Source organism: Pongo pygmaeus, chromosome 17 (genome assembly GCF_028885625.2).
Source record: "Pongo pygmaeus isolate AG05252 chromosome 17, NHGRI_mPonPyg2-v2.0_pri, whole genome shotgun sequence".
NCBI lineage: Eukaryota > Metazoa > Chordata > Mammalia > Primates > Hominidae > Pongo > Pongo pygmaeus.
In genome coordinates this window covers 63,024,542-63,051,433 of record NC_072390.2, presented here as the reverse complement: position 1 = coordinate 63,051,433, position 26,892 = coordinate 63,024,542, and the positions used below count along the sequence as shown (strand labels likewise).

The 26,892-nt window shown below is 46.1% G+C and overlaps 1 protein-coding gene across 11 annotated transcripts in view; it reads left to right on the top strand.

The window, feature by feature from the left end:
- The window catches only part of ZBTB7C (zinc finger and BTB domain containing 7C), a 385,273-nt gene that overhangs the window by 193,186 nt on the left and 165,195 nt on the right, over positions 1–26,892 (top strand). For 2 of the 11 annotated variants that reach the window (XM_054461066.2, XM_054461063.2), the window contains exon 1: positions 25,302–25,409. The exons of 8 other annotated variants lie outside the window; for them this stretch is intronic. The gene's annotated coding sequence lies outside the window, so the exon portion shown is untranslated. Of the gene's footprint in view, positions 1–25,176; positions 25,410–26,892 lie in introns of those variants that run through there. One more of the 11 variants, XM_054461070.1, reaches the window with a different exon arrangement.

Here is a 26,892-nt window from a genome sequence, read left to right as displayed (position 1 = left end):
CAAATGGGGTGAGGGCCCTGTGTGCAGGGTCTCTAGGGAGAGCCTCCAAGGGGGTCTCTGCCACATGCCTTTTGCTGAGAGCTGCCTGGGAGAGAGGGACCTTCACTCTTGGCCCCGAGGTAGCCGTCTTCCAAGTGTAGGCTGTTACTGCCTAGGCAGCCCTGAGGGCTGGTGGTGGATGGAGCTGTAGCAGGGTGGGCTTGTAGGTGGGTAGCCCCACATGCAGAGCATGGATATCAGCCAGAGTCGGCAGTGGTGCAGAAGGCTTGAGGTGAATAAAAGGGAGGTTCTTAGGCCAAGGAGAGCAGAATGCAGGATGCAGAGGCTACAATAACCTGTTTGAAGGAAATAAAGGGAAAATGTACTTGTGGTTTAAAAATCAACAAACACCACCACAGATCCACTGAAACCAGGCCCCTGCTTTCAAGCATCTTACCAGGCAGGGCCCTGTGTGTGCCGTGTAGAGAGAGGGCTGGACCAGGCAAACCCCAAGCTGTCCCATGCGTGTGCACACCTTTACTCTTTCCACAAGCGTGTATAGAAGGCCTGCCTTTGGCCTCACCCTGTACCAGGTCTTCTGCCCTGGAGAAGTTTTCATTCTAGGAGGGAATACCTGGGGGCAGAGGCAGCACCTCCTGGGAGAGAGCAGGGTGACCAGCCTCTCCAGCCAGCAGAGGCACAGTCACATTCCTTTTGATTCAGCAGCCCTTTGCAGCACCATTGTCTGCAGAGCACTGGGATACTATGGGGAATGGGCTGTCACCCTGGCTGTGCAGGCCTGGGGTGAGGGTGGCGGGAGACTACCACATGTGCCCAAGGCCACAAGGGAAGCTGAACATGGACACTGCCAGGTCTAGTGAGCCACCCTGGAACCCTGGTGTTCAGTGTTGACTTTGAACCAGGCGCCCTGGATGTGCAGGTGCAGGTAGGGCTTTATGACCTTTTCCATGGTGCTGGTGTGGCAGTCTCCCTGAATAGGGCAGCAGGAGACCCAGTGTCACCTTGGCCTTTGCTGAGGTCTGTCTACTGTGGTACACTCAGTTGGTAGCAGTGTGGCTCATCCCAGGACTTCCCCCGGGACGGTGATGTTGTGAGCACATTGTTCTCTATTCTAGAAGGACTACCATGAACAGATGCTCTTAGAGGAGCCACAAGCAGACAAGCCAGTGTTCCCTGGCCACCCAAGGCCACCACCCTCTAGTCAGGCTAGACAGTGCTGACTGGGAGGCAGGGGCCTTAAGATATGAGACATGGCCTAGTGACGGGGCCCTGTGAGACGGGGCAGTGGGGTTAGTGCCGTGATGGATGGGATTACACGGGGAGTGTGGCTCTCTGGGGGCTTTCATCTTCCAGGAAGAAATGGGGCTTTTCAGGTGGGTAAGAAGATCTTCACAGAGATCCAGAGGTGAGTGAGGGACAGCAGGCCCCACAGGAAACTGCACAGACTTCAGGGTGGCTGGCTAGGGGTGTGTAGAGCAGAGGAAGGAGAGGAGGAGAAGGAGGGGGACTCAAAGGGCCTCAGTGGTCAGGTAGTGGCTGGCTTACGTCCAGTTGGCCAACTTCAAAATCCCCTGTGCTCACGCTGCAGGAGAAGCCTCCGTGGGTTTTAAGCCTGGGAGTGACAGGGTCAGATCTGTGTCTTAGTAATGCTTCTGCTGGTTGTGTGTGGGGGCTACTTGGGGACAGGAAGGACAGGAGGGCTTGAAGGCAGAGAGTTCAGGCCTACCAAAGAAGGTTGGGGAGAAATGGTGTTTTCGTTTGCTCGGGCTGCCGTAGCAAAGCACACATACTGAGTTGACTGGGTGAGGTCACAGGAATTGATTGTCTCACGGCTCTGCAGTCCAGGTGTCTGAGATTAAGCTGTCAGCAGGGTTGGTTCCTCCTGAAGCTGTGAGGGGAACCTGCTGTAGGCTTCTGCCAGCTTCTGGAGGACTGCTGGCAGCCTGTGGCACTCCTTGGCTTCAGCTGCGTCACCCCAAGCTCTGCCTTCCCATCACACGGCCTTCCTGTGCATGCTGGTGTCCAAACCTCCCCTTTTTATAAGGACACCAGTCAGGCTAGATTAGAGACCTACTCTCATCTGGTATGACCTCATCCTAATTAATTACATCTGCAGTGTTCTTATTGCCAAATAAGGTACTTGAGGGTAGGACTTCACCATATGAGTTCGGGGTGGACACAGTTCAACCCACAACAAATGATGAGGGTCTAGTGGCTGTGGGGGCCATAGGATGGAGAGGAGGGATGGATCCACAGGCACTCAAGAGGTGGACTGAGCGGGCTCGGGATGCACAGAGTGTGGGCTGACGGAGCAGGGTTTTAGGATGACTGCTGGCTTCTGATGAGAAGCTGTCAGGGGGAGGAAGCAGGAAAGGATTTCTACTTGCCTTGGAAAACTGGCGAGGAACTTAAGACACGTCTGGCCTGGAGACCCAGGTTTGGGACTCATCAGTGTATGCCACCTTCTTTCCGACTCACGTCCTTCGCCCCCCAGGGAGTGAGCGCCCAAAAGCCAGCCATGTAGATCTCTCTTCCCTCAACTCCTAGCAACTGGGTTGCCTTCACTGCCCATTTTGCCTTGTGATTCTACAAGGTTATGCAACTGCTTCCATTGTGTCTGCAGCACTCTCTCCACCAGCCTGTGAGCCTCAGAAACCAGAGACGGCATTTTCTACCCTCTCAGGCTTCTCTGATGCCCAGCAAGTCCATACAGCTCTACCTCCTTACTGGTGAGCTGGAGAAAACAAATTTCTCTTCAGCACAATAAAGAACTTGAAAACAAGAAAAGCTGCCCACCATGAAATCAGCTGCCTGCTGTGGTAGTGAGTGCCCCGTGGCTGGCGTAAGCCAAAAATAAAATTCTAAGTCCCCCACTGACTGAATGGACTCCTCCTCTCAGCCAAGGGGATTCCATAGAAACCCGAAAAACTAGTTCAAGCCATGAAAGGAAGAGAGGGTTGGACACGCCTTATTATACTCTCCTCCTTTTGGAATTCAGGCACGACTGACCAGCATTGACAATAAAACAGAGATGTTAAAACTGACAAGACAAACTCTTTGTAGCATTAAGATACCAACCTGACTTTAGTATAGCATCACATGACAGGAGGCCCTGAAGGAAAATCAAAGTATTTTACCCCAAAATATATTTCTTTGGCATATTTTGAATTATGTGAAAAAAGTCTGAAAATATGCCCTGAAAATCTGTCTACTGTGGGGGAAATTTACATTCTGTAGAAAATCCCTTTCCCTTTCCAGGTCTTTTTCTGATCCCGAAGAGAGTAGCTGAGAGACCAGCACCTTTTAAAGGTCTAAATGGGAAACACTTGCCATCTATTGCCTGTAAGGGTGGCCATTTATGAGGCTTCATCTATATAACAAGAACCTTAGGCTTGACAGCCCCTTACCTTAACCCAGACACTCCTTTCTATTGATTCCAGGTTTTAAAATAATAACTCTTTCAACCAAGTGCCAATCAGAAAATCTTTGAATCCACCAATGGTTTGTAAGTCACTGCTTCAAGTTGCCCCACATTTCTGGACTGAACCAATATATACCTCTCATATATTGATTGATGTGTTATGACTCGCTAAAACACATAAAACCAACCTGTAACCCAACCACCTTGGCCACATGTTCCCAGGACCTCCTGAGGCTGTGTCATGGGTCATGGTCTTCCCATTTGGCTCAGAATAAATATTTTTGAATATTTCACAGAGTTTGGCTTTTTTGGTCAACACTGGGAGTAAGCCTACCAAGCTGGGGATGCTGTGGAGAGGAGTCTACCCCAAGTGGACAGTTGGCTTCTGTGTCCTCTAAAGGTCTGCTAATGTCAAGATTGAATAATGAGGGTGACCAGGATTCCATGAGCAGGATTACTGGAACTGGTCTAGGCTTAACCTAGAACCTGGAGGAGATTTATCATTAATCAATGTATTAATTTATCATTTTATGTTGCACCCACTTCAAAAGAAGACTAGTGACATTGTGAGTTTTATAAACACATATATGCAACAGGGTGGCTAAAAATAAGGTTGGAGACCATATGATCCAGCAATCTCACTTCTAGATATAAACCCGAAGGAATTGAAAGCAGGGACTCAAACAGATCCTTGTACACCCATGTTCATAGCAGCATTATTCACAATAGCCAAGAGGTGGAGGCAACCCAGTGTTCACTGATGGATGAGTGGATAAACTTGATATATACATAAAAGGGAATATTGTTTAGCCTTAAAAAGTAGGGAATTTTGACACATGCTACCACGTGTCACAAGGTAAACCCCAAAATTGGGGTTCTTGCCTTTATGCAGGAAGAAATTCAAGAGTGAGCTAACAGAGTGAAGTGAATGCAAATTTATTAAGAAAGTAAAGGAATAAAAGGGTTGCTACTGTCATGGCGCTGGTGGGAGTTTCCTTTGGCATGCTGATGTATTATAATTAGCATATAATGAGCAGTGAGGGCGGCCATCTTGGTTTTGGTGGGTTTTAACCAGCTTCTTTACTGCATCGTGTTTTATCAGCAGGGGCTTTGTGACCCGTATCTTTTGAAACCAGTCCTGCCAACATGTTTGAACCTTGAGGACATTATGTTAAGTGAAATAAACCAAATGCAAAAGGACAAATACTGCATGATTCCATCATATGAGGGACCTAGCATAGTTAAATTCCTAGAGACAGAGAATAGATGATGGTTGCCCATGGCTGGGAGGAGGGAAGAATGGGGAATTTATGTTTATTGGAGACAGAATTTCAGTTTGGGAAAATGAAAAAAGTTCTGGAGGTGGATGGTGGGGATGGTTGCCCAACAATGTAAATGTGTTTAATGTCACTGAACTGTACACTTAAAATAATTAAAATGATAAATTTTTATGTTATGTGTATTTTACCACAATTTAAAAAAATTGACTTGGAGAAAAAGAAGCCACCAGTCTTTCCAAGCCTACCCTGTGTCATGGCACCAAGGAGCGCACAGTGGCCTCTGAGTGGCACCTGCACATGGTGCCCGCTCTCACCTCAGGGCAGGCTGATGCGTGTCCAAGCACCTTTGACTCACCTTACCCTGCATTTGCCACACACGTTGTCACAGCTGTGCAACTGGAGGCCATTTTTCATCCCAGCCCTACATTTTGACAGCTCCATGGAACCACCTCACATGAAAGCTCAGCCCAGAGAGGGGCTCCTTTGCTCTGACATTCCCCGTTAGCTGGTTCTCTTCTTAATGGCTGTTCCCATCTCCCTGCCCAAATTTTCCAGCTTGCCCTTTAGCCCAATGGAGTCTCTGCATTGGGGTCAGAACAGTCAGAACCAGTACCCAAATAAGAAGGTAATAAATTTGGATAAAGCACATGCTGTCTGTGCCTGGTCCTCTTTACTGCTGTCTAAAATGTAGCTGCCTTCTTTTCGGATTTGATCTAGATTAAAGTGTTTGCTTCATTTGTGTCAAGAGCAATGAGATGTCAACAAAGGCAAGGTATTCTGATAACACAGATCTGTCATTATGGGGGTACAGTAGGAGCTGTTTAATCTCTAGCACACACAAGAGAAGTCACTGAAGACGGAAGGGTCCAGGGCAAGAGTGGGTCCCACTCAATGCAAGTGCAGGACACTCTGGTTGTAATTATGAAAACATAGCTCGCGAGTGACTGGGGCCATCACTAAAGGTTCTTCTGCAGCAGGCTATCATGGTCACATTAATTTCCAGACACTGGAGGGTTTGTGGACGGAAAAACTAAAGTAAAGGCACCTGTGTAGTCAAAAACAAAACCCTGGTGATTGAGAAGGTTAAAGGACAGCAGGATTGAGGATTGTGTCTAGGGCAAAAAGCCATTCTGGCCCGCATCTTGTTCCTCTAGTGCACCAGCCTCATTCCTTCCAAAAGGTCTGTGCCCTGGCTGCTCCTGCTGTGAGAGCTCCAGGGAGAACTGCCCCCACTGAAACCAGGAGCCAGGCGAGGGTGTAAGCTGGGGGAGCTGCAAAATAGATTGTCTCGCTGGTCTGCGGCTGGAGGAAAGGCCTTCCCTTTGTGGGTCTAAGCCATACCTTGTACTTGGCTGCACTTGGGTTTGAGGAGTTTTGTAGCCCCCACACATAGTAGTGGTCCAGGCTGGCCAGGCAGAGGAGGGTTTTCAACATTCTTCGAAGTTGGCCTATATTCTCCTTCCCCACACCTGGATTAACTCTCCTTTCCAAATTCTACTCCTTCTTCAAGACCTGGCCCAATCCCCCCTTGTCTGGCATGGGCAGTCTCTCAGCTTAGACCTCCTGCCTTTCCTGCCATACCAGCCACTCAGCTGTGAATCACAAACTAACTTGTCCCCTCTCTTCTCTTGGCTTAGATATTTTTTATTAATAAAATTTACCTTTCACAGCAGTTTTAGGTTCACAGCAAAATTAAGCGGAAACTACGGAGAGTTCCCTTATACCCCCTGCCCCCATTCATGCACAGCCTCCCACTTTATTGACATCCCTCCTGGTCCCTGAGAGTGGTACATTTGTCATAATCAATGAACCTACAGTGACACATCATTATCACCCAGGGGCCGTAGTTTACATTAGGGTTCACTCTTAGTGTGGTATATTCTATAGGTTTGGACACATGTATAATGACATGTGTCCATCATGACAGTAACATACAGAGCAGTTTCACTGCTTTCAACATCCTCTGTGCTCCACCTATTCATTCCTCCCCCCAACCCCTGGAAACCACTAATCATTTTACTGTCTCCTAGTTTTGTCTTTCCAGAGTGTCATATAGTTAGAATCATATAGTGTGTAACCTTTTCCAGACTGACTTTTTAAAAATATATATATGTTTTTAATTATTTGTAGAGACGGGGTCTTGCTCTGTTGCCCAGGCTGGTCCCAAACACCTGGGCTCAAGTGATCCTCCTGCTTTGGCCTCCCAAAGTGCTGAGATTGCAGGCATGAGCCACTGCACCTGGCCAGGCTGGTTTCTTTTACTTGGTAATATGCATTTGTGTTTCATCCATATCTCTTCATAGCTTAATAGCTCATGTCTTTTTAGCATGTCTCTATGTACCATGGTTTATTTATCCATTCACCCACTGAAGGACACCTTGGTCACGTCCAAGTTTTGATGATTATGAATAAAGCTGCTATAAACATTCATGTAGAGGTTTTTGTGTAGAGACCTAAGTTTTTAATTCATTTAGGTAAATATCAAGGAATGTGATTGCTGGATCATATGGTAAGATTATGTTAAGTTTTATAAGAAACTGCCAAACTGTCTTCCAAAGTGGCTGTATCATTTTGCATCTCCACCAACAATGAATGAGAGTTCCTGTTGCTCCACATCCTCACTAGCATTTGGTGTCGTCAGTGATTTGGATTTTGGGCATTCTAATAGGTGTGCGGTAGTGTCTCCTTGTTGTTTTAATTTGCAATTCCTTAATGATATGTGATGTTGAACATTTTTCATATGCTTAATTGCCATCTGCATATCTTCTTTGGTGAGGTGTCTGTTCAAATCGTTTGTCTACTTTTTAATCAAATTGTTTCTTATTTTGAGTTTTAAGAGTTCTTTGTGTATTTTGGATACCAGTTCTTTATCAGATTTATTGCTTGCAAATATTTCTCCTACTCTGTGGCTTGTCTTCTTCTTCTCTTGACGTGTTTTTTGCAGAGCAGAAGATTTTCATTTTAATGAGGTTCAGCTTACCGATTCTTTCTTTTATGGGTCGTGCCTTTGGTGTTATATCTAAAAAGTCACCATCATATACAAGGTCATCTAGGTTTTCTCCTCTGTTATCTTCTAGGAGTTTTATAGTTTCACATTTCACATTTAGGTCTATGATTCATCCATTTGAGTTATTTTTGTGAAGAATGTGAGGTCTATGTCTAGATTAATTTTTTGCATATGGATATACAGTTGTTTTAACACTATTTATTGAAAAGATTATCTTCGCTCCATTCACTGCCTTTGTGCCTTTGTCAAAGATCAGTTGACTATATTTATGTGGGTTTATTCTAAACTGTCTTTGTTCCATTGATCTATTTGTCTATTATTTCACCAATACCATGCTGTCTTCATTAGCATAACTTTATAAGTAGTTCTTGAAGTCAGTCCTCTGAATACTTTGTTTTCTTCTTCAATATTGAGTTGGCTATTCTGAGTCATTTGTCTCTCCATATAAACTTTATGGAATTTTTTAAAAAAACAGTTTAATTGATATATAATTTACATATCATAGAATTCACCCATTGAAAGCATATCATTTAATAGCTTTTAGGACATTCATGGAGTTGTGCAACCATCTCTTCTAATTCCAGAACATTTTCCCCACCCCCAGAGATACCCTGTACCCATTAGCAGTCACTCCCAATTCTCTCTTCCCTCACTCCATGACAACCGCTTAATCTGCCTTCTGTCTGTAATGATTTGCCTATGCTGGACATGTAATTTAAATGGAAGTATATAATATGTGATCTTTTGTGGCTGGCTTCTTTCACTTTGCATGATATTTTCAAGGTTAATCCATGTTGTAGCATTTATCAGAACTTCATTCCTTTTTAAGGCTGGATTCTGTTTCACTGTGTGGATATACTGCTTTTTATTCATTCATTTATTCATTCATCAATTGATGGACATTTGTTTCCACTTTTGGCTATTTTGAATAATTCTGCTGTGAATATTCATGTATAAGCTTATACGTGGATATATGCTTTGGGGTATATATTTAGGAGTGAAATTTCTGGATCATATGGTAACTCTATATTTAACCTTTTGAGTAACTGCCAGGCTGTTTTCCAAAGTGGTTGTGCCATTTTACATTCCTACCAGCAGTGTGTGAAAGCTACAATTTCTCCACATCCTTGCCCACACTTGTTCTTAGCTGACTTTTTGATTCTAGCCATTCTAATGAGAGGATAGTGATATCTTATTATGGTTTTCATTTGCATTTCCCTGGTGGGTAATGATATTCAGCTTTTCATGTACTTACTGGCCATTTGCATATCTTCTTTGAAGATATGTCTATTCAGATCCTTTGACCATGTTTTAAATATTGGGTTATCTTTTTATTTTTGAGTTCTGAGAGTTCTTTAAATAGTCTAGACACAAGTCCCTTATCAGGTATATATGATTTGTGAATATTTTCTACCAAGTGTGGGTTGCTTTTCACTTTATTGATGGTGTCCATTAAAACCCGAAAGTTTTAAATTTTGATAAAGTCCCATTTATGTTTTATTTTGTCATTTGTCCTTTTGGTATCATATGACTTGGATTTTTTTTTTTAAGAGACAAGATCTTGTTCTGTTGCCCAGGTGGGAGTTTAGTGGCACATTCACGACTTACTCAGCCTTGACCTCCTGGGTTCAAGCAATCCTCGCACTTCAGTCTCTAGAGTAGCTGGGACTACAAATGTGACCCACCACGCCCAGTTAATTGTTTTTTATTTTTTGTAGAGATAGGTCTCACTATGTTGCCTGGGCTGGTCTTGAACTCTGGGCCTCAAGCAGTCCTCCTGCCTCGGCCTCTCAAAGTGATGGGATTACGGGTGAACCACTATTCTCAGCCAGTGACTCGCATTTTAAAATAAATTTTATTATTGACTTTTGGTAACTTTGTGTCTTCCTAGCACAACTAAAATTTAAGTTTGTCAAAAGCAGAATTCATGTGAAATTCATTGTTGTATCTGCTCCAATGTCTGGACTTGTTAGCTTGATTTGGATCTGACCTGTACCTGGGTTGGGATGCAGACACTCATCTCATGGAAGTTCCCAGACACCAGCTTCCTCTTTGGACTCCTTTGACCTGCACTTTTCTGTTTGGAACCTGAGGGTTGAATAACAGGTCCCAACTTGGAGCATCCATTGCCTCCTCGGCATCAGAGAGGGTTAAATGATACTGCATTAGCTGAGACCCCTTTTCTCTCCTCTTTTCTCTCTCACTCTGTAATATCCATTTCTCTATAAATATATCCAGGGGAATATTCTCTATTTTGCCTTATGGGCAACAGCTGCTGTTTTTACCAGGCTGTCATCTATTTAGTTGTTACTTTTTTGACTTTATTTTTAAACAGTATAACATGGAGTACAGCAACAGTGAGCACAGGACAGATGGAGAACAAATCCAAATAACAGACTTCCAGAGCCACCCTAATATAAGTGACTGGGGTAGGGTGGGAGAATAAAACCAGATTGCTGGATTGCTAAAAGCAAACAAATATCAATAAATCACAAATTAAGTCAGGAAAGGGAGAGCAAATAAGGAAGTGGCACACCTCAGCCATCCTTCTGCCACGCAGAGTCTGAGATGTTGGGAAGGTGAGTGAGCTGAAGTTGACAGGGGCTTCCCGGCCAGACCAAGGAGTAGGATCAGTGGTGGAGATGAGAAGAAAGGCTGACAAAGCCCTCCTGGGTCAGGCAACACATTTAGTGGGTGGAAATCTTAAGGAGCCTGCAGGAGTTAAATGATATGTAAAGCAACCCCTCTCATATCTGGGTAAGACTCCAGGCTCTGTGCCAACTAACCCTACCCCCTTTGTCTCCTGGGACATAAGTAGAAGTTAGAGAGACATGAGTTCAAAGACCTGGGGTTTTAAAAAGGAAGAAAAAAAACAATTTTATTAATTTCTTCTAGAACAGCCAGCACTTGATGCAAATCAGGGGTGGGGACAGAGGTCTCTGTGGTCTCCAGGGACGGCATTGGTGGACAGTCCACAGGTGGCAGCTTAACTTCCTGACTCACGCTCCAAAAGTAGAGGAACCACTCTTGTTTATTTGTCCTTTCAAAGTGGACTAGGTGCAGGTAAAAGGTGCCTTTTTATCTTCAGTGCTGACCCTTGATGCATTAACCTTTTTACTGGAACAGCTGCTCTGTCCCCCAAGGCTCTTGGGCACAAGAAAGGCCACCAACGCCAGCTCTCAGCCCTCATTATACCTTGCCTGGCTATGCTTTATTCTCTTCTTATCTTCTGACTGCAGTCCTGTCTTCCACCATTGCCCCCCAACACACCCTCCTACCTTTTCAGTAAAGTGTCCAAACCTTAAATGCACAGCTTGATGAATTTTCACATAGGTAAACACTCTTGTAATCATGCCATGATCATCTTCTAGAACATTCCCAGCACTCTGGATAGCTCCCTCTTAAACCTCCCTCCAGTTGGAACTCCCTCAAAGGTAACCACTATCCTGACTTGTATCATTGTACAGCAGTTTTGCTGTTTTGAGCTTTATATAAATGCAATCATGCCACATTCACTCATTTTATATTTCACTTAACAACATATCTGTGGCTTGGTGTGGTGGCCTACACCTGTAATCCCAACACTTTGGGAGGCCGAGGTGGGAGGATTGCTTGAGGTCAGGAGTTCAAGACCAGCCTGGGCAACATAGGGAAATCCAGTCTCTATACAATATATTTTAGATAGATAGATAGATGGATAGGTAGATAGATAGATAGATAGATAGATAGATAGATAGATAGACAGATAGATGATAGATAGATCGGTGATAGACAGTGGATAGATAGATGATAGATGATTGATAGATAATCTGTGAGATTTATTCATGTTGTAGACTATTCAGAAGTTTATTCTTTTTTGTAGCTATATAGTATTCATGCAGTAACTATACCACACTTTTTTTACCCATTTTATTGTTGATGGATATTTTGATCATTTCTAGTTTGAGACTATCTTTTTAAATGCTGCTGTGAATATTCTCACTGAGGTTTTTTTGTTGTACATAAATATCTTTTCTGGGCACATACCTAACAGTGAACTTGCTGGGTTGTATGGTATATGCATGTTTAGCTCTAAGAGATATTGCTAAACACTCTTTTGAAGTAATTGTATTGATTTACACTCTTGACTGTCATTGAAGAGAGCCCAGTTGTTATACATCCTCACCAGCGCTTGACGTCTCACTTCAACCATTCTGGTTGCTGCAGTGCTATGTCCCTGTGGTCTTTTTATATTTGTTTGCATGATCTTATACGTTTATTCACCATTTCAATATCCTCTTTTGCAAAGTGCCTATTCAAATATTTTCCTATTTTTTAATTGGTAAGTCTATTTTTTTCTTATTTGTTGTCTTTCTTTGTATGTTTTGGACGTGAGCTCTCTGTCACGTATCTTCTCTCATTCTACAGCTTGCGTTTTTACTCTCTTAATGGTGTCTTTTGATGAAGAGAAGTTTTAAATTTTAACAAATTTCCATTTATCAATCTTTTCCTTTCTGGTCAGTGCCTTTTCTGTCCTGTTTAACGAACTTCTTTGCCTACCCGAGATCACGAACATATATTCTCCAGGGGTCTCGTTCAGCAGCTTTGTTGTCTTAGCTTTCATGTTTAGGTCTATGATCCCTTCGAAATTACTTCAGTGGGAAGCAGTGGTCAACTTTATTTATTTATTTATTTGTTTGTTTATGATCTTGCTTTGTCACCCAGGCTGGAATGCAGTGGTGAGATCACAGTTCACTGCAGCCTCAGCCTCCTGGACTGAAGCGACCCTCCCACTTCAGCCTCTGGAGTAGCTGGGACCACAGGCACGCACCACCATGCCCAGCTAATTTTTTATTTTTATTTTTTGTAGAGACGGGGTTTCACCACGTTGCCCAGACTGTTCTGTAACTCCTGGGCTTAAGCAATCCTCCCACTTCAGCCTCCCAAAGTGCTGGGAAACATTTATTTTAATATAGCTATCCAGTTGACTCAGCACCATGTATTGTAAGCACCATTCTTTCCCAGCTGAAATGCAGTGGACCCTTTGTCATAGTGACCATATGTGACTACGTCTATCTCTGGATTCTATTCTGTTCCATTGGCTTCTTTGTGTATACTTGAACCTATACACCATACCACTCTGCTTACTACTGTAGCTTTACAGTAGAAGTTTTGATATCACATAGTATAATTTCTCTTTGTTCTTTTTCATTATTGACCTGGGTATTATAGGTCATTTGAATTTCCATATAATTTTGGAATCACTTCTCAGTTTCCACACATGTATACACAAACACAAGGGAACAAAACTGCTAGGATTTTGACTGGACCTGCCTTGAATCTAGAGTCTCCTTTGGGCCCGCTGGCAATTCTCATTTGGCTGCTGCCTGACTTCTCTTGGCCACTAAGTAAAGAGGTAAGCACTCATTTTAATTGTGGCAAGGGACAGTGAGCAATAAAAAAGCAGCCCAGCTTGGGGTGAGATGGGGAGCAACCATGAGAGAGGTTATACCTGCCTAGGGACCAATGACCAGGGATCCTTAGGGCCCTGGGGACATTCTTCTTTCCCCTCCCTTGCTAAGTAATTGTATTGATCCAGTAGTCATTTCAGAGAGTCCCAGTTGTTATACATCCTTGCCAACAGTTGATGTTTTATTTCAGCCATTCTGGTTGGTGCAGAATATGGTCTCTTTATTTCGCATTTGCATGATCTTTTATGTTTACTCACCATAGATGAGTAAACATATAAGACTTAAAGAAATGGAAGTACTATGTTCATTAATTGAAAGAATCAATAGTGTTAAGATGTCTATTTCCTTCCTACAGGAAATCGACTTCGTTATTAATACTATTTCCTTCCTACAGAAAATAGACATCTTAACACTATTGATTATTTCAACTCATGAACATAGTACCTCCATTTCTTTAAGTCTTTGATTTCTCTTGACATTGTACTTCTCAGTATAGAGGTTATGCCCATATTTCACTGGTTTTATTTCTAAGGTAATTAATTTGTTAATGCTATTGAAAGTTGTATTTAAAAATTTTGTCTTCTACATATTGTCACTAGTCTATAGAAAATATAATTGATTTTTGATTATTGACCTTGTGTCTAGTAACCTTGCTAGATTCATTCATTTGTTCTAGTCTTGCCTGAACCAAACTGTAAACTAAGGGGTTAGATGTCCTCTAACCCCTTCTGCAGAGTGCTAGACCTCAGTAAATACTTCCTGGCTACCCTGAAAATCTTCCTACAGTGAAGAGAGGGGAAAGAAGAGTGTCCCCAGGGCCCTGGGGATCCCTGGTCATTGGTCCCTAGGCAGGTATAACCCCCCTCAAGGTTGCTCCCCACTCCACCCCCAAGCTGGGCTGCTTTTTTATTGCTCACTGTCCCTTGCCACCATTAAAATGAGTACTTACCTCTTTGCTTAGTGGCCAAGAGAAGTCAGCAGCCAAATGAGAATTGCCAGTGAGCCCAAAGCAGGCTAAATGTACACACTTCTTCTTTCCTCTGAGAGCTCCTGGCTGAGTTTCCATAGGAGCCTCTGGCATAGGCTGCAGGGGTATAGCTGGGATGTGTTGGGAGAGAGGGTGGAATTGGTACTGAGGAGTGGGTCTGTGGAGGTAACCTTAGGCCATGGAACACATAACACAACCATTTGTCAAATATTTGCCAGGGTCCTAGTCTGGGTGACTCTTTTGCTTGGTCCTCAAGAGGCATGGTCTTGTCTTTAGGAATGTTGCTGTAGATAAGGAGGCAAAGCTTAAGCTACATGAAGGGAAGGAATGTCTCAGGAGTCTGGAGGCCTGGGTTTAAGTTCTGGCTCTATCAGCAAGGAAAGCCATCAAGCTTTCCAACCTGTACCTTCCCTTCCTGCATGGACCTTGTCTCCCAGCGAGATTATAAAAGGGCATTAGTCATCCTCTCCAGTTCCACCTGGCTCTGAGGCTCTCCCTTAGAAGCAGCCCAGAAGGCCAAGCAAGAGGAGGAGATGATAAGTGCAGTGAGTATCTAGGTAAAAAGATCCGTGTGGAATAGGGTGGGTAGGTTCACAAGGGAGGCTGGAGTGAGAGATTGGGCATGCACGGAGTTGGGTGGGTGGAGAGGAGGAGGCCAGCTCCTCCCAGTGTGTCTGCTGTCCCTGTGAGGACCCTCTCCAGGCACATTCTATCCATCTCCCACCACCGCAAGCAGTGTGACCTGATGGAGTGGCCAAGGTATAAGTCAGAGGTGGAAGGAATGCAAAAAGGAGGGAGGCACTGCAGAGAGAAGGGGTGAGGGCCTGAGGGGGGCCCCCATCTCTCAGGTGTGCAAGAGCAGCTTCACGCTGTGGCTGATATGTGGGCCACCTGGTTCAGGATCAGGGACTCATGCAGAATGGTCAAGGATGGCTTACAGCTGTCACTGAAAAATCCCCAGGGAAATTACGGGTAGAGGAGACACCCCCTCTTCGGAGCCTCTCCTTCTCTCTACCCTGTACTGCGAAGACTGCTTGGTGGGGTGGGCGGCTGCCTGCACCTTGCACTTCTCAAGCAACTCCCATATGCCAGGCTCTGGGCTGGGTGCTGGGGATGTAAAGATGAGGGGGACACAGCTCCTGCTTCAGGAATCATTTAAAGAGTGGCGGGACAGGTGCTGTGGTGGAGCTCAGGGTAACCACAGGAACACCCAACCCAGGGGGTGGGGCAGTGGGGGCCCATGGTCCCACCTCTGAGGGAAGGTGGCACCAAAAGATTTAGCCTTAAGAAGGTTGCAAAGAAATGAAACAACCCTAAGGCAGCTCCATGGGGCAGCTGTCCCTGTTGTTGACGTTTCTGGAATATGGGTCTAGAATCAGAAGCAAAAGAGGAAGTCCATTCTTCCGCACTGCAGAACATTCCTACAGTGGACCCAAGCTGTTTTGTCTTTCTTGGCAGCTTTAAGGTTTCTCCACATAGGGTGAGTTAAGGAAAGATCCCCGTAGTGGAGCCTGCCAGCTTTCGGCCTGGGCCAGCCGTGTCCCTGGCCACATGAGTCCAGTGGTGCCACCTCCCACATCTCCTGCAACCACCTGGAGCTGTGGCTTTGTTGACTTAGGACTGTGCTCGGAGCCACGCTGTGTGTTGTTGTGAGCCCTTAGGCCTTGGTGCATGAATTCCTGGAGTATGGGCTCTGCTGGGAAAGGGTGGGAAGACGGAGACAGTGAGTGAGGCCCCGGGCAGAAAAGGGGGAAGACTCTCATGGCAGAGGCACCAAAGCTAGGCATCTGGGCCTCCATCCTCTTGCTCAACAGAGGGTCTGACATTCCATGCTGGGAGATGTGGACACCTTGGAGGGGCTGTGGCTGGGTGAGGGTGAGAAGAGGGCGTCTTGAGGCTGCTGAATGAATGGCAAGCAGGGGAAGAGGGCAAGGCCAGGGGCATAGGTGGGGAGGTAGGAGGTGATCTCCAGCCTGGAGACTTCTGTGGAGGCAGGGGAAGGCCATGCGCAACTCCTGCGCCCTTCCTCTGCCCAGGGTTGTGGGTTACAGCTGCCATGGGACTCCTGGCTGCATGGACACTCTTTATCTCCTGGGGTAAAGCTGCAGGGGAGAGGGCACCCAGTGCGTCATGTTCTGCCTCTGCTCAGGCTGTGCCAATGTCAACAGCACTGGCCTTCTGTGTCCTCCCATGGCCTGCGTGCAGCGGGGGTGGGGTGGGGGAGGAAGCAATCACAAAGAGCTTCCCCCACACACCCATCCCCACTGAGGATCTGAGCAGAGCACAGTGGGGTACTAAGGACAGCTGGGCGGGGAGAGGTGGGGTTCCTTCGCATGTTTAGCTTGCACACCCACCCTCGCAGCCCGCTGCCACCAGGACCCTGCCCAGCTGGCTTCGTCCTGCCAGCCACTCCCCGCCCCCAGCCTGGTTTTGTCCCCCTTCTCTGTCCCACCCTGCGACTGTGCCTCCTGCTTCACTTTCTCTCACCTGGAAGGTTGCAGCATGTCCCTCCCTCCCTCAATCCTTGCCCATTCTGAGTTCCATCTCTAATCCCTCGTGACCTCTTGGCCTCAGCAGCCCCCGCTGTGCTGCACAGGCAGATACTCCAAACTCCAGCCCTGCCCATGAGGCTTTGGGCTGCCTCTCTGCATGTGTCTGTTGTCCCCAAAAGACTACAAGGCCATGGAAGGCAATGCCCATGTCCTGCCTCCTCCAAGCCCCTGCACTATTCCTGATGCACAGAGTAGCCTAGTGCCTGAGCGTGAGCAGGAAGCACTGTGGTCCTGCCCAGCAGCGTCACCCAGGCAAAGTCCCTGCTCCAACACTCAGCTCTCCACTGACCTGCCCATGTGGCTTTTAGCTAGGTGGGAACCTTCAGCAGGCCAGTTCCCCTCTGGGATTGGGAAGCGGTCAAATCATAAAGGAAGAAGACAGGCTGGTGGGCAGAAGGGAGCTTCGTGCAGCCACAAAGAGTAGTGGAAAAATTAATATAGTGGAGTCCAGATGACAGTTGGTTATGCCTTGAATTTATGCAGCTCTCTGGGTTTTTTCCGAGGGAGACTGGAACAAAGGCTGCTAGGAATTGTGGTGTCAGAGAGGGATGCATGCGCGCCTCGGATTAGAAAGAGCTGCTTTTTATTTATGCAGCCTGGTGGTGGGTGCACAGGTGTTCATTATAGTATTTTTCTGGCCTTTTTGTATGTCTGAAATATTTCATAACAAATTTTTAAAAGCAAGAGGCACCTGGGGTGGAGATAAAGGAGGTGGCTCTGGAAAGATGGAGGGAAAGAGGCAGGAGGATAGGCAGGACACCTGGAGTGTAGGTGGAGGGAGGGGCAGGCTCCAGAAACGGGGGGAAGAAGATGTGTGGAAAATTCAATGCCACGAGTCACTGGGCTCCCTCAAGAACTTGTCAGAGCATGGGACAGGGACTGTGCTGGGCAGGGCCAGAGCCAGGGGTGATGTCATCACAGGAATGGACATCAGAGGAGCCCTGATCAAGTTTATAAAGATACAAAGAATCCCCTGCTGGAGCCTACCGTCCCCTGGATTTACATCCTGGGCTATACCTTTGCTTCCCGGCATTCATGCATGTCTGTCAGAGGAGGGTTTAATTGTTGTTGATGTTGATGTTTTTTTAAAAAACAATTCTAAAGTAGGTGATTCTCCTTCTCAGCATACCTGGTGTTCAGTCTGAACATCTGAAGAACAGATCAATTGTATGTGTCATGGAGAGGGGGAAGCCGTGGAGGGGAATGATTCACTTTACAAAAATGACTTTGTACTTATGTAGCCATGTCTTTAGGGGCTTAAAGTGAGATCTGGGGTGTCGGGATGTTGTCCTGTATGGAAAGTGGAGTTCACCTGCGCAGGTGCGATGCCCACATGCAGCTGTTAGATGTTCTGCACCTGCCTGGGGCTCCAAGGGGGCGGTGCCTGGGGTGGCCCGCTTCACCCTGACCAGGGTCAGGCGTGAGCCACACACCTCAGCTTCTCCCCACAATGAGTGGGACCGTGTCTGTTGCTTTTCAAGAGGCAGGTGGGGACCTGGGCCAAGTGTCAGCTTCCCCATAGAGAGCCCATCTACTTTCTGCTCCGCCAGAGGCTGCTTGGCCCTCAGGGCCTGAGTTTAGATGCTGTTGTGTAGAGTCTGAGCTGGGATGAGGGCAGAAGGCTGATAGCCAGCCTGCCCTGCACCGTGCTTCTGTGGAGGTGCAGGGTGTCTGTGGTTTATCTGAGGTAGCTCTGAATACAAGGACCCATTTCCTGTTGACGGGCATCTGTCTGCTAGAAAACTCTATCCTCCTGACTAGGTGGATTTTCATATTATTTATGAGAAAACTGCAATAGCAGCCTAGCAACTGGCCTCTGGGTCGTGATTTCACACCTGCTGATGCTTGTGGTATGAGACACTTCGTGCCTGTCCTGCTTGTGTTTGGTGTGGTGTATCAGTGATATACCACTGTGGACTGAGTCTGTCTCCAGGTAGGGGTTAGATTTGCCCTCCTCGTCCTTGCCTGGTCTGGCCTGTACTACAGACACCAGCCACACGGGCCCTTCACCAAGGCAAAATATGGAGTGTGGGTCACTAAATATGTCTGGGTTGGGTTTTCTGACATGTGAACCTGAAAGGGGCATGACCAGGTGGGAGATGTGGATGATTTGGGGTCACCGTGCCTACTCCAGAAGGGTTTCTTGCTGACTCTTCATGGTTAATTCACTCTTTAGAGTCCTTTGGGAAATCCCAGTGTCGTGCAGTTCTAAAATAGGTGTTGTATGCTGGGCTCCAAGAATACTGGCAGCCAGGGTCTATTCTCCAGGCAGGGTGGCTAAGGGTTCCTTTGCAAGTAAACTGACTGGCCCAAGAGTCAAAAAAAATTACACACACACAAATACGTTTCCTCAAATTCTCACCCGAAGTAGAGAAGCGCTAAAAGTGTCGCCACTCAGCATGCAGTTTTGAATACCTTCTTTCATTCTGAGTACAGTGCTCAAACCTGCCCTCAGCTGTAAGCAGTGTCTCTGAGTCTGGAACTTCTTGGATCATATCCTCTGGAAAATGACCAGATCCCTCCCTAATCCTCCATAGAGAAATGACCAACTTTTTAGTGTCTTACTCTTAACTATAAATGATGGTGAAGTATCAGCTGGTATTTGTAGAAAGGAAACCTCTAACAGGAGACAGAGAGAAAGAGAGAGGAGGAGGAGGAGGAGAAGAATGAGGAGGAGGGGGAGGGGGAGGGGGAGGAAAAGGAAACAATTATACAACAACAGAAAAAGAGCTCGAAGGAATAGAGCCAAGCCCAGGAGTGGAAGAAAACTTCAATAAAACTGTAATTGATGTCCTCAGAGAGATAAGAGGAGATAATGCATCCATAAAGTGAGAATGGAAGGTTATAAAAAAGAAACATCCAAGGAATAAGGAATTAAACATATAATAGCAGAAATTTAAAATTCAATAGAAGATTTGAGGGAGAGAAATGACGGACTTTCTCAGAATGTGGGAAAAGAAGACAATGATTTAGAAACGAGGATTTGAAAAAATTAAGGAAATTAGGAGGGCCAGCAGTAGGAGTTCCAGAAATGGAGAATAAAACCCGAGGAGAGGAAAGTATCAGAGAAGTTATACAAGAGCTTCCAGACTGCAAGAATGAATGGCAGAGACCCACAACGGGGCACATCATTGTGGAATTTCAGAATACTAGAGATAAAGAGAAGAGTTATAAAACCTTCAGAGAGAAAAAAAGGAGGTTGCCTGCAAAAATCAGAACACAGAACAGCGTTAGACTTTCTACCAGCGTCCCTGGAATCTAGAAGATACTGGGACAGTGCCTTCAGCCTTCCAAAAGACAGTGGTTTCCAGCTTCACTTTCTATTCCTGCCAGTCAAGAGTGAGAGGAATAAAGTCGTTTCAGGTAGGCATGGGCTCACATGATGTACTTCTGATGCAGCCTTTCTCAGGTAGCTGCCAGAGGAGCATTCATGCCACTGAAACCAGAGTAAACCAGAAACAAGCATGGCGTGTAGGGTAGACAAGATAATGGACTCCCAAAGATGTCCACATCCTAATCCCCAGGGCCTGTGAAAGCGTTAGGTTACATGGCAGAAGGGATTGAAGATGGCAAATGGAATGAAGGCTGTGAATCAGCTGGCCCTGAGATGGGGAGATCGCTCTGGGTGATCAGTATGTGCTGGATTGAATCGTAAGGGTCCTTATACACAAAAGAGGGAAATGGAAGAGAGGTCAGAGGGAGGCAATATGGGAAGGGCTCGCCCGAGGTTGCAGGCTTTGAAGATGAAGGAAGGGAGCTCTGAGCCATGGAATGTGGTGGCCTCTAGAAGCTGGAAACGTCAAGGAAACAATTCTTCCTGAGAGTCTCCAGAAGGAATGCAACCCTGCCGACACCTTGGTTTTAGTACGCTGAGACCCATTCCCAACTGCCGACTTCCAGAACTCTAAGATAAGGAATCTGTGTTGTCTTATGCCACTTGGTTTGTGGAAATTTGTTAGAGCAGCACTCGAAACTGATGCAGTGTGTCTGGAGGTCCAATGCAAGACCAGGTGACAGCTGTGCACCAGGCTTCAGAGCACTTGGTCTAGGACTGGAGTTGGAAGATGGGGAACTCTAGATGGGGTGATTCTAGGAAAAAATGAAAAAGGAATGGACAGATTCCTAACTTGCTGAACTGTCTAGGAAGGGATTTTAACAGACCTGGAAGTCAGTTTATGTGTAAATAAGAGTTAAGTGCATATAAAGCCATTCTTTTTAACAATGAAAGGAAAAAGTACAACGTTACGCAAGAAGGGAAATCGTATCTTGGGCTCATCCATGAATCATATCTACCTCATCACAATACTGCAAACACTGACAATTGATTTCACTAAAAATGATGGTATCAGGAAGATACAGGGAACAGAAACATGTGGTTAGAGGGAGATAAAACCTCATTTTCATTATGAGACACTAATAGATAATATCTAAAGTAGGAAATCTAGAAACGTGCAATGAACTGAACTGCGTCCCTCTATAATTCTTACGCTGAAGCCCTAGCTCCCAATATGGCTGTATTTGGAGTAAGGAAGGAAATAAGATTAAGCAAGGTCGTAAAGGTGGAGCCCTGATCCCATGGGATGAATGTCCATCTAACGAGAGACACCAGAGTGTGTATTCTCTCTGGCATGTGAGGGCGCAGTGAGAAAGTGGTATCTGAAACCAAGAGCACAGCCCTCAGCAGAAGCTCAACTGGCTGGCACCTTGACCTTGAACTCTCCCAACCTCCAGAACTATGACAGATTTCTGATGTTAAAGTCACACAGTTTATGACATTTTTGTGACAGCAGCCCTAGCTGACCAATACAGCATTTTATTTAAAAATATGTCAGTGAAGAACAGGAGAAGTGGCTTTTTAAAAATTGAGAGATATTATCTCTGGGAATTGGGGCTCAGTGTGGAGAGGGCTGGAGCAGGGGCCGCTATTTTTCATTGCTGAGCTTTTATTATTTTTGATTTTGTAAAACCATGTATATTTATCAGTTTGATTTTTAAAAGTTAGCCAATTCAAAACAATAAAAGTAATTTATTGACTTAGATAAATGAAAAGTTTGGAGGCAGGATGATCTTCAGGAGCAGTTTGATCTGGTCCCTAGTTCCATTTTTCTGTGACTAGCTCAGCATTGCTCACTGGACTTCTTATGGTAACAAAATGGCTGTAGCAGCTCCAGGCCTTGCATGCACCTTCCACATCTCCAATAGTGGAGCATCTTCCCCAGAAGTCCCCAGCAAACATCTCCTTGCATCTTATGTGACAGAATTTGGTCTGGTCACCATGGCTGGTGAACAGAGCTGAGCTGATTGGCTTAAGCCAACCATGACCCACCCCTGAAACACATTGGCTGTAGGGGCCAGGTGGTAATCTGGAATGAAATTAGCTTTCTCTTACCAAGAGGAAGGCAGAATGAAAGGCAGATGGTTCAAAATAGCAAATATTCACTACAAATATGTTCTTCTGAAGGGCATTTTCCTTCTTCTCTTCATGAGTTGCAGGTGCCTGCTAACACTGTACTTGAGATTGGTTGGTTGGTCGGTTGGGTGGTTCGTTGATTTGATGGCATTTGGGTTAAATATTGACTTTTGCTATATGTGACCCATAGAGCTGGGTCTAGAAAAAAAAGACTTTCAGAAGGGATGTTAAAAGAGGAGAGCATCCCATACAACATAAAGGATTTCGGAACATGAAGAATGAGAGATAAGTCCACTGCCACATCTTCTTAGGGGGGCATGTGCACAGCGGTGACACAATTGGACATAAACCTAGCCTCAGGAGGATGGTTTGATTGAGAGACTCCTAGACATCCCTCTGACCCCCAAATCCTTCCCCAAGCAACCTACTGCAGATGCCTGAAATTACGTATTAGAAACTCACCTCTGTAAGAAGTTCCTGTCACCTCTGGGAGAGTGGTGCATTAGGCTGTTGTCTGTTACTAAAGCTGTAAAGTTAGCTGGCCAAATCCTTCCTAGACAGCTGCAGTGGGAGGAAGTCTTGGGTGGGGATGCATGGAGGGGAAAGGTATCTGGAGAGATACAGCCCACTCCCCAAAGGGTGGAGTAGGGAAGAAGCAGCCCCAGGGGAGGACTGGACCAAGGTGGGCACACCAGCATCAGATCCTTAGTCTCTGGAGAAGTAACCTTCCTAGGTCTGGATAAGGAGGGCACTAGATGCCCTCTAAACTGCAATTAACTGTCTTGCCAAATTTACCAGCTTTCTCCATTCCCCCTGACTGATACCCACAGCTAGAGGAACACTTGGGACAGGAAGGCTGCTGTCCAAGATGTCCACCATGTCTGCTCCCACCAGCTGAGCCAAATGCTTTCCTGGAGGCAGCTGGGCTTCGTTCCCAAACCTGTTTATGCCAGTGTAACTTGCTATTGTAATTATGCAATTTAATTAAATATTATACAAGCCAATTAAATACTGTTGCAAAAAAAAAGAAGAAGAAAATATTTTTATGAAAACTAAGTTGAAACTTTGGAAAGACTCACAAAAACATTTTTGAGTCATTTTGAGTCACTTTTTTAAAATGCTGTTGAGTTAGGTGTGGGTGAAACAACTGCGGAAGGTTGTTGGGGAAATATCAAAAAAACCTAAGGAGACTTTTTACACTCAGATTATTTTGCCAATGTATTTAATTTGTCATTCAACTGGAAAAAAACCTGAAACTGGAAATTGTAGGCAATGCCATATGTATTAGTCTGTTCTCACACTGCTAATAAAGACATATCTGAGACTTGGTAATTTTATAAAGAAAAAGAGGTTTAATGGATTCACAGTTCCACATGGCTGGGGAGGCCTCACAATCATGGCAAAAGGCAAAAGAGGAGCAAAGTCACGTCTTACATGGCAGCAGGCAAGAGAACATGTGCAGGGGAACTCCCCTTTATAAAACCATCAGATCTCATGAGACGTATTCCCTATCACAAGAATAGCAGGGGAAAACCCACCCCCATGATTCAATTACCTCCCACCACATCCCTCCCACGACACGTGGGGATTATGGGAGCTGCAATTCAAGATGAAATTTGGAAGGGGACACAGTCAAACCATATCACCGTATGAGTATGATTTATGTAAGAAATAATAATAGAAACAATTTACCAAAAAATAGAAAGTTAAAAGACCTTAATGTTACATCAAAAGTTTGGTGAATGAATGTACAAGTATATATTAAAGGTTAAAATCTTTCAGGTAGCTAACTAGTCCAGACAGCTAAGAGGGCCCCTACCATAGTATATTTGCCAGGGCTTTAGCTCCTAGAAACTCACTCTCACTTCTCTGAATCAGAGGCTGGTATGCAGAGATTACATTTTTGGGCCACAGATGCTTAGTTGGCTGAGTTTCCCAGAGCTGGCAAAATTGGGAGTAGCCAAGGGGAAGCAGGGATGGGGATGACTTCAGCCTGAGCCAGTCCCTCTGCCCCCTCCCCACTCCCAGATGTGTCTCTGCAGGGCCCGAACAAAATGCTGCACTCCAGCCCCAACTCCTCCTCATCTGTTCTCCCTTCCCCACGGCTATCCAAAGACTCAAGACCAGAGTCAGCTGGCTGGCATTTGGGGTTCCTCAGCTGCCCTCCTGGCTGTATTTCCTGGTCCTCTCTGCACATGTCATCTGCTCCAGCCAGACCTGGTAACTCACTGCCCTGGTGATGCTGAGCCTGTCCCTGCCTCTGCAGTGTTGCTAAGAATCTCCCCTATCTAGACTGCCCTTCACCCCTGTCTCTCCAAATCCTCCCCATCCTGCAAGCTTCTGCTTACTCTGCTGCCCCTGGGAGCCCTCTCACATTATCTCCTGAGCTTACTGGGCATGATCACCTTGCTGCACTTAGTTCTCACCAGGGTTCACTGGCCTAACCACACCTCCCCCCAGCTATGAAAGTGGAGTCCTTCTTTAGCCCCTTTCTAGATTTTAGTTCAGACAACCCCCCCAATATCACCACTCTGCATGAATGTACATATTTCAGCATGGATGCTCCTGCAATGGACAGAGAGCTGCAGGATGACTTAGAAGCTGGTGTGAGAGACCCCTCCTCCCCTGGCTGTCTGGGCAGGGGGTAGGGTGGGGAAGGAGGAGGAAGTGGGGGATGGGAGATGGGGCTGGGCCTCGTTGCCTTCTCAGTAGCTCTCTGCTGGCAGCCCTTGCTCAGATTCGCCCAGCTCCAGGAGTACTTCCCCGAGTCTAGAAAAAATAAAGTGTACGTGACGAGCAGAGGACCCAGATTGGGCAGCCAAAGTAGGGAGATGAAGCCTTTGTTCCTTGGACAGGCTCATCTGCCCTCCCCTCCCCTGGCCCAGGCCCCACTGTTGGCCTTGGATCTGGGCTCAGCCCTCCCTCTTTCTTAGGGCTATTTTAAGATTCTAGGCCAAGGTCACAGAAATGTGGACTTCTAAGGGGCTGTCACCCCAGAGCAATGACTGAAGGAGGATTCCATTATCTCAGCCACACACAGACACAACCTCCCCCACTCTCTCTGAATCACACCATGGCTTCATGCCCTGCTGGCTAGGTGGCAGGGAGTAGATCCCAGCTGACCCTCCATAAATGCTTGCTGGGCTTCCCAGAGGCACCCCCACGATGGGTCCCTGGACCAAGGGGCTTCATTCTGCTTCTGTCTCCACACTGACGAGGCAGGATGCTCAGAGATGACTCCACGCGCCTGCCACCTTGTTTCAGTGGATCCTGGCCTCTCCACCCTTCCCTGCAGGAGCTGGTGAGTGTCCATCCTGCTGGGGAGGGAAGCAAAGCAGAGCAGGAGCAGCCAGGGGAGTCACCTCTAAGATATGCTCTCAGCGCTGCGGCAAGTGCCCCCATTAACAAACACAAGGTTTCTCCTATGGCCTGTTCCTTCCACCTGAATTCTGCTATTCATTTTGTTCAGCAAGTACTCTGTTGGGAGGTTGGGTAAGGGGCTTATAATCAGATTGGTTTTTTTGGTTGGGGGAGCAAGAGGCATGCAAATAATTACTATTTAATTCAATACCTGTTTATTGAACACCTACTGTATCTGGTGTTGGGAGTATGGGGAATAGGAAAAGGCTGGGCAGAGTCTAGCCTCTAGACCTGCGAGGATGGGGCTAAGTCTATTATAGACCTTCCCTCTGGAAGTCAGGGAGAGTGTGCCTGGCCTGGGGTGTATTCTCAGAAAGAGTGAATTAAGAATAGAATCACTGCCTAATAGCCAGAGGTGCCCGGGTTGCTGGGGTGCACAGCCCTGTTTGCATCACCAGCTGGAGGCCCTGCTGGCCTCCCCACTTGACTTTCTCACACTGTCTCTAACATTTCGGCCAGACATCGTTGCACTTCAGGTTGGGAGGATCATGCAGGTCTCACAGTCCTCCTCCAAGTCCCCAGCATGGGGCCTGGGAGTCCAGTGGGGACTCAGTGATGCCCTGTACTTATTGGCACCGAGCATTGTGTTTTGAAATGGTTGATTTTTTTTTAATTAAGAAACTTTATTATTTAGAGCAGTTTTAAATTTATAGAGAAATTGAGCAGAAAGTACAGAGTCCTTACAACATATCCCTTTGCAATACCCTCCCTCGCCTTGTTTCTCCTATTATTACCACCTGGCATTAGTGTGGCACATTTGTTATAATCGATGACGCAATATTGACACATTGTTATGAACTAAAGTCCATCATCCACTGGGTTCAGTGGCTCACGCCTGTAATCCTAGCACTTTGGGAGGCCAAGGCAGGCAGGTCACCTGAGGTCCGGAGTTCGTGACCAGCCTGGCCAACATAGCGAAACCCCATCTCTACTGAAAGGACAAAAATTAGCCAGGCGTGGTGCCACGGGCTATAGTCCCAGCTACTTGGAGGCTGAGGCAGGAGAATCACTTGAACCCGGGAGATGGTGGTTGCAGTGAGCCAAGATTGCACCACTGCACTCCAGCCTGGGTGACAAAGCAAGACTCCATCTCAAAAAATAAAGTCCATCACCAACCGTTTACACTGGAGTTCACTGTCCATGTTGTACCATTTTATGGGTTTTGACAAATGCATAATGTCATCTATCCACCTTTACAGTATCACGCAGAATAGTTCCACTGCCTTAAAAATCCTCTGTACTCTGTCTATTCATCCCTTCCTCCCCCAACCCCTGGCAACCACTGATCTTTTTACTGTTTCCATAGTTGTGCCTTTTCCAGAATGTCATATAGTTGGAATCAGACAGTATGTAGCCTTTTCCAA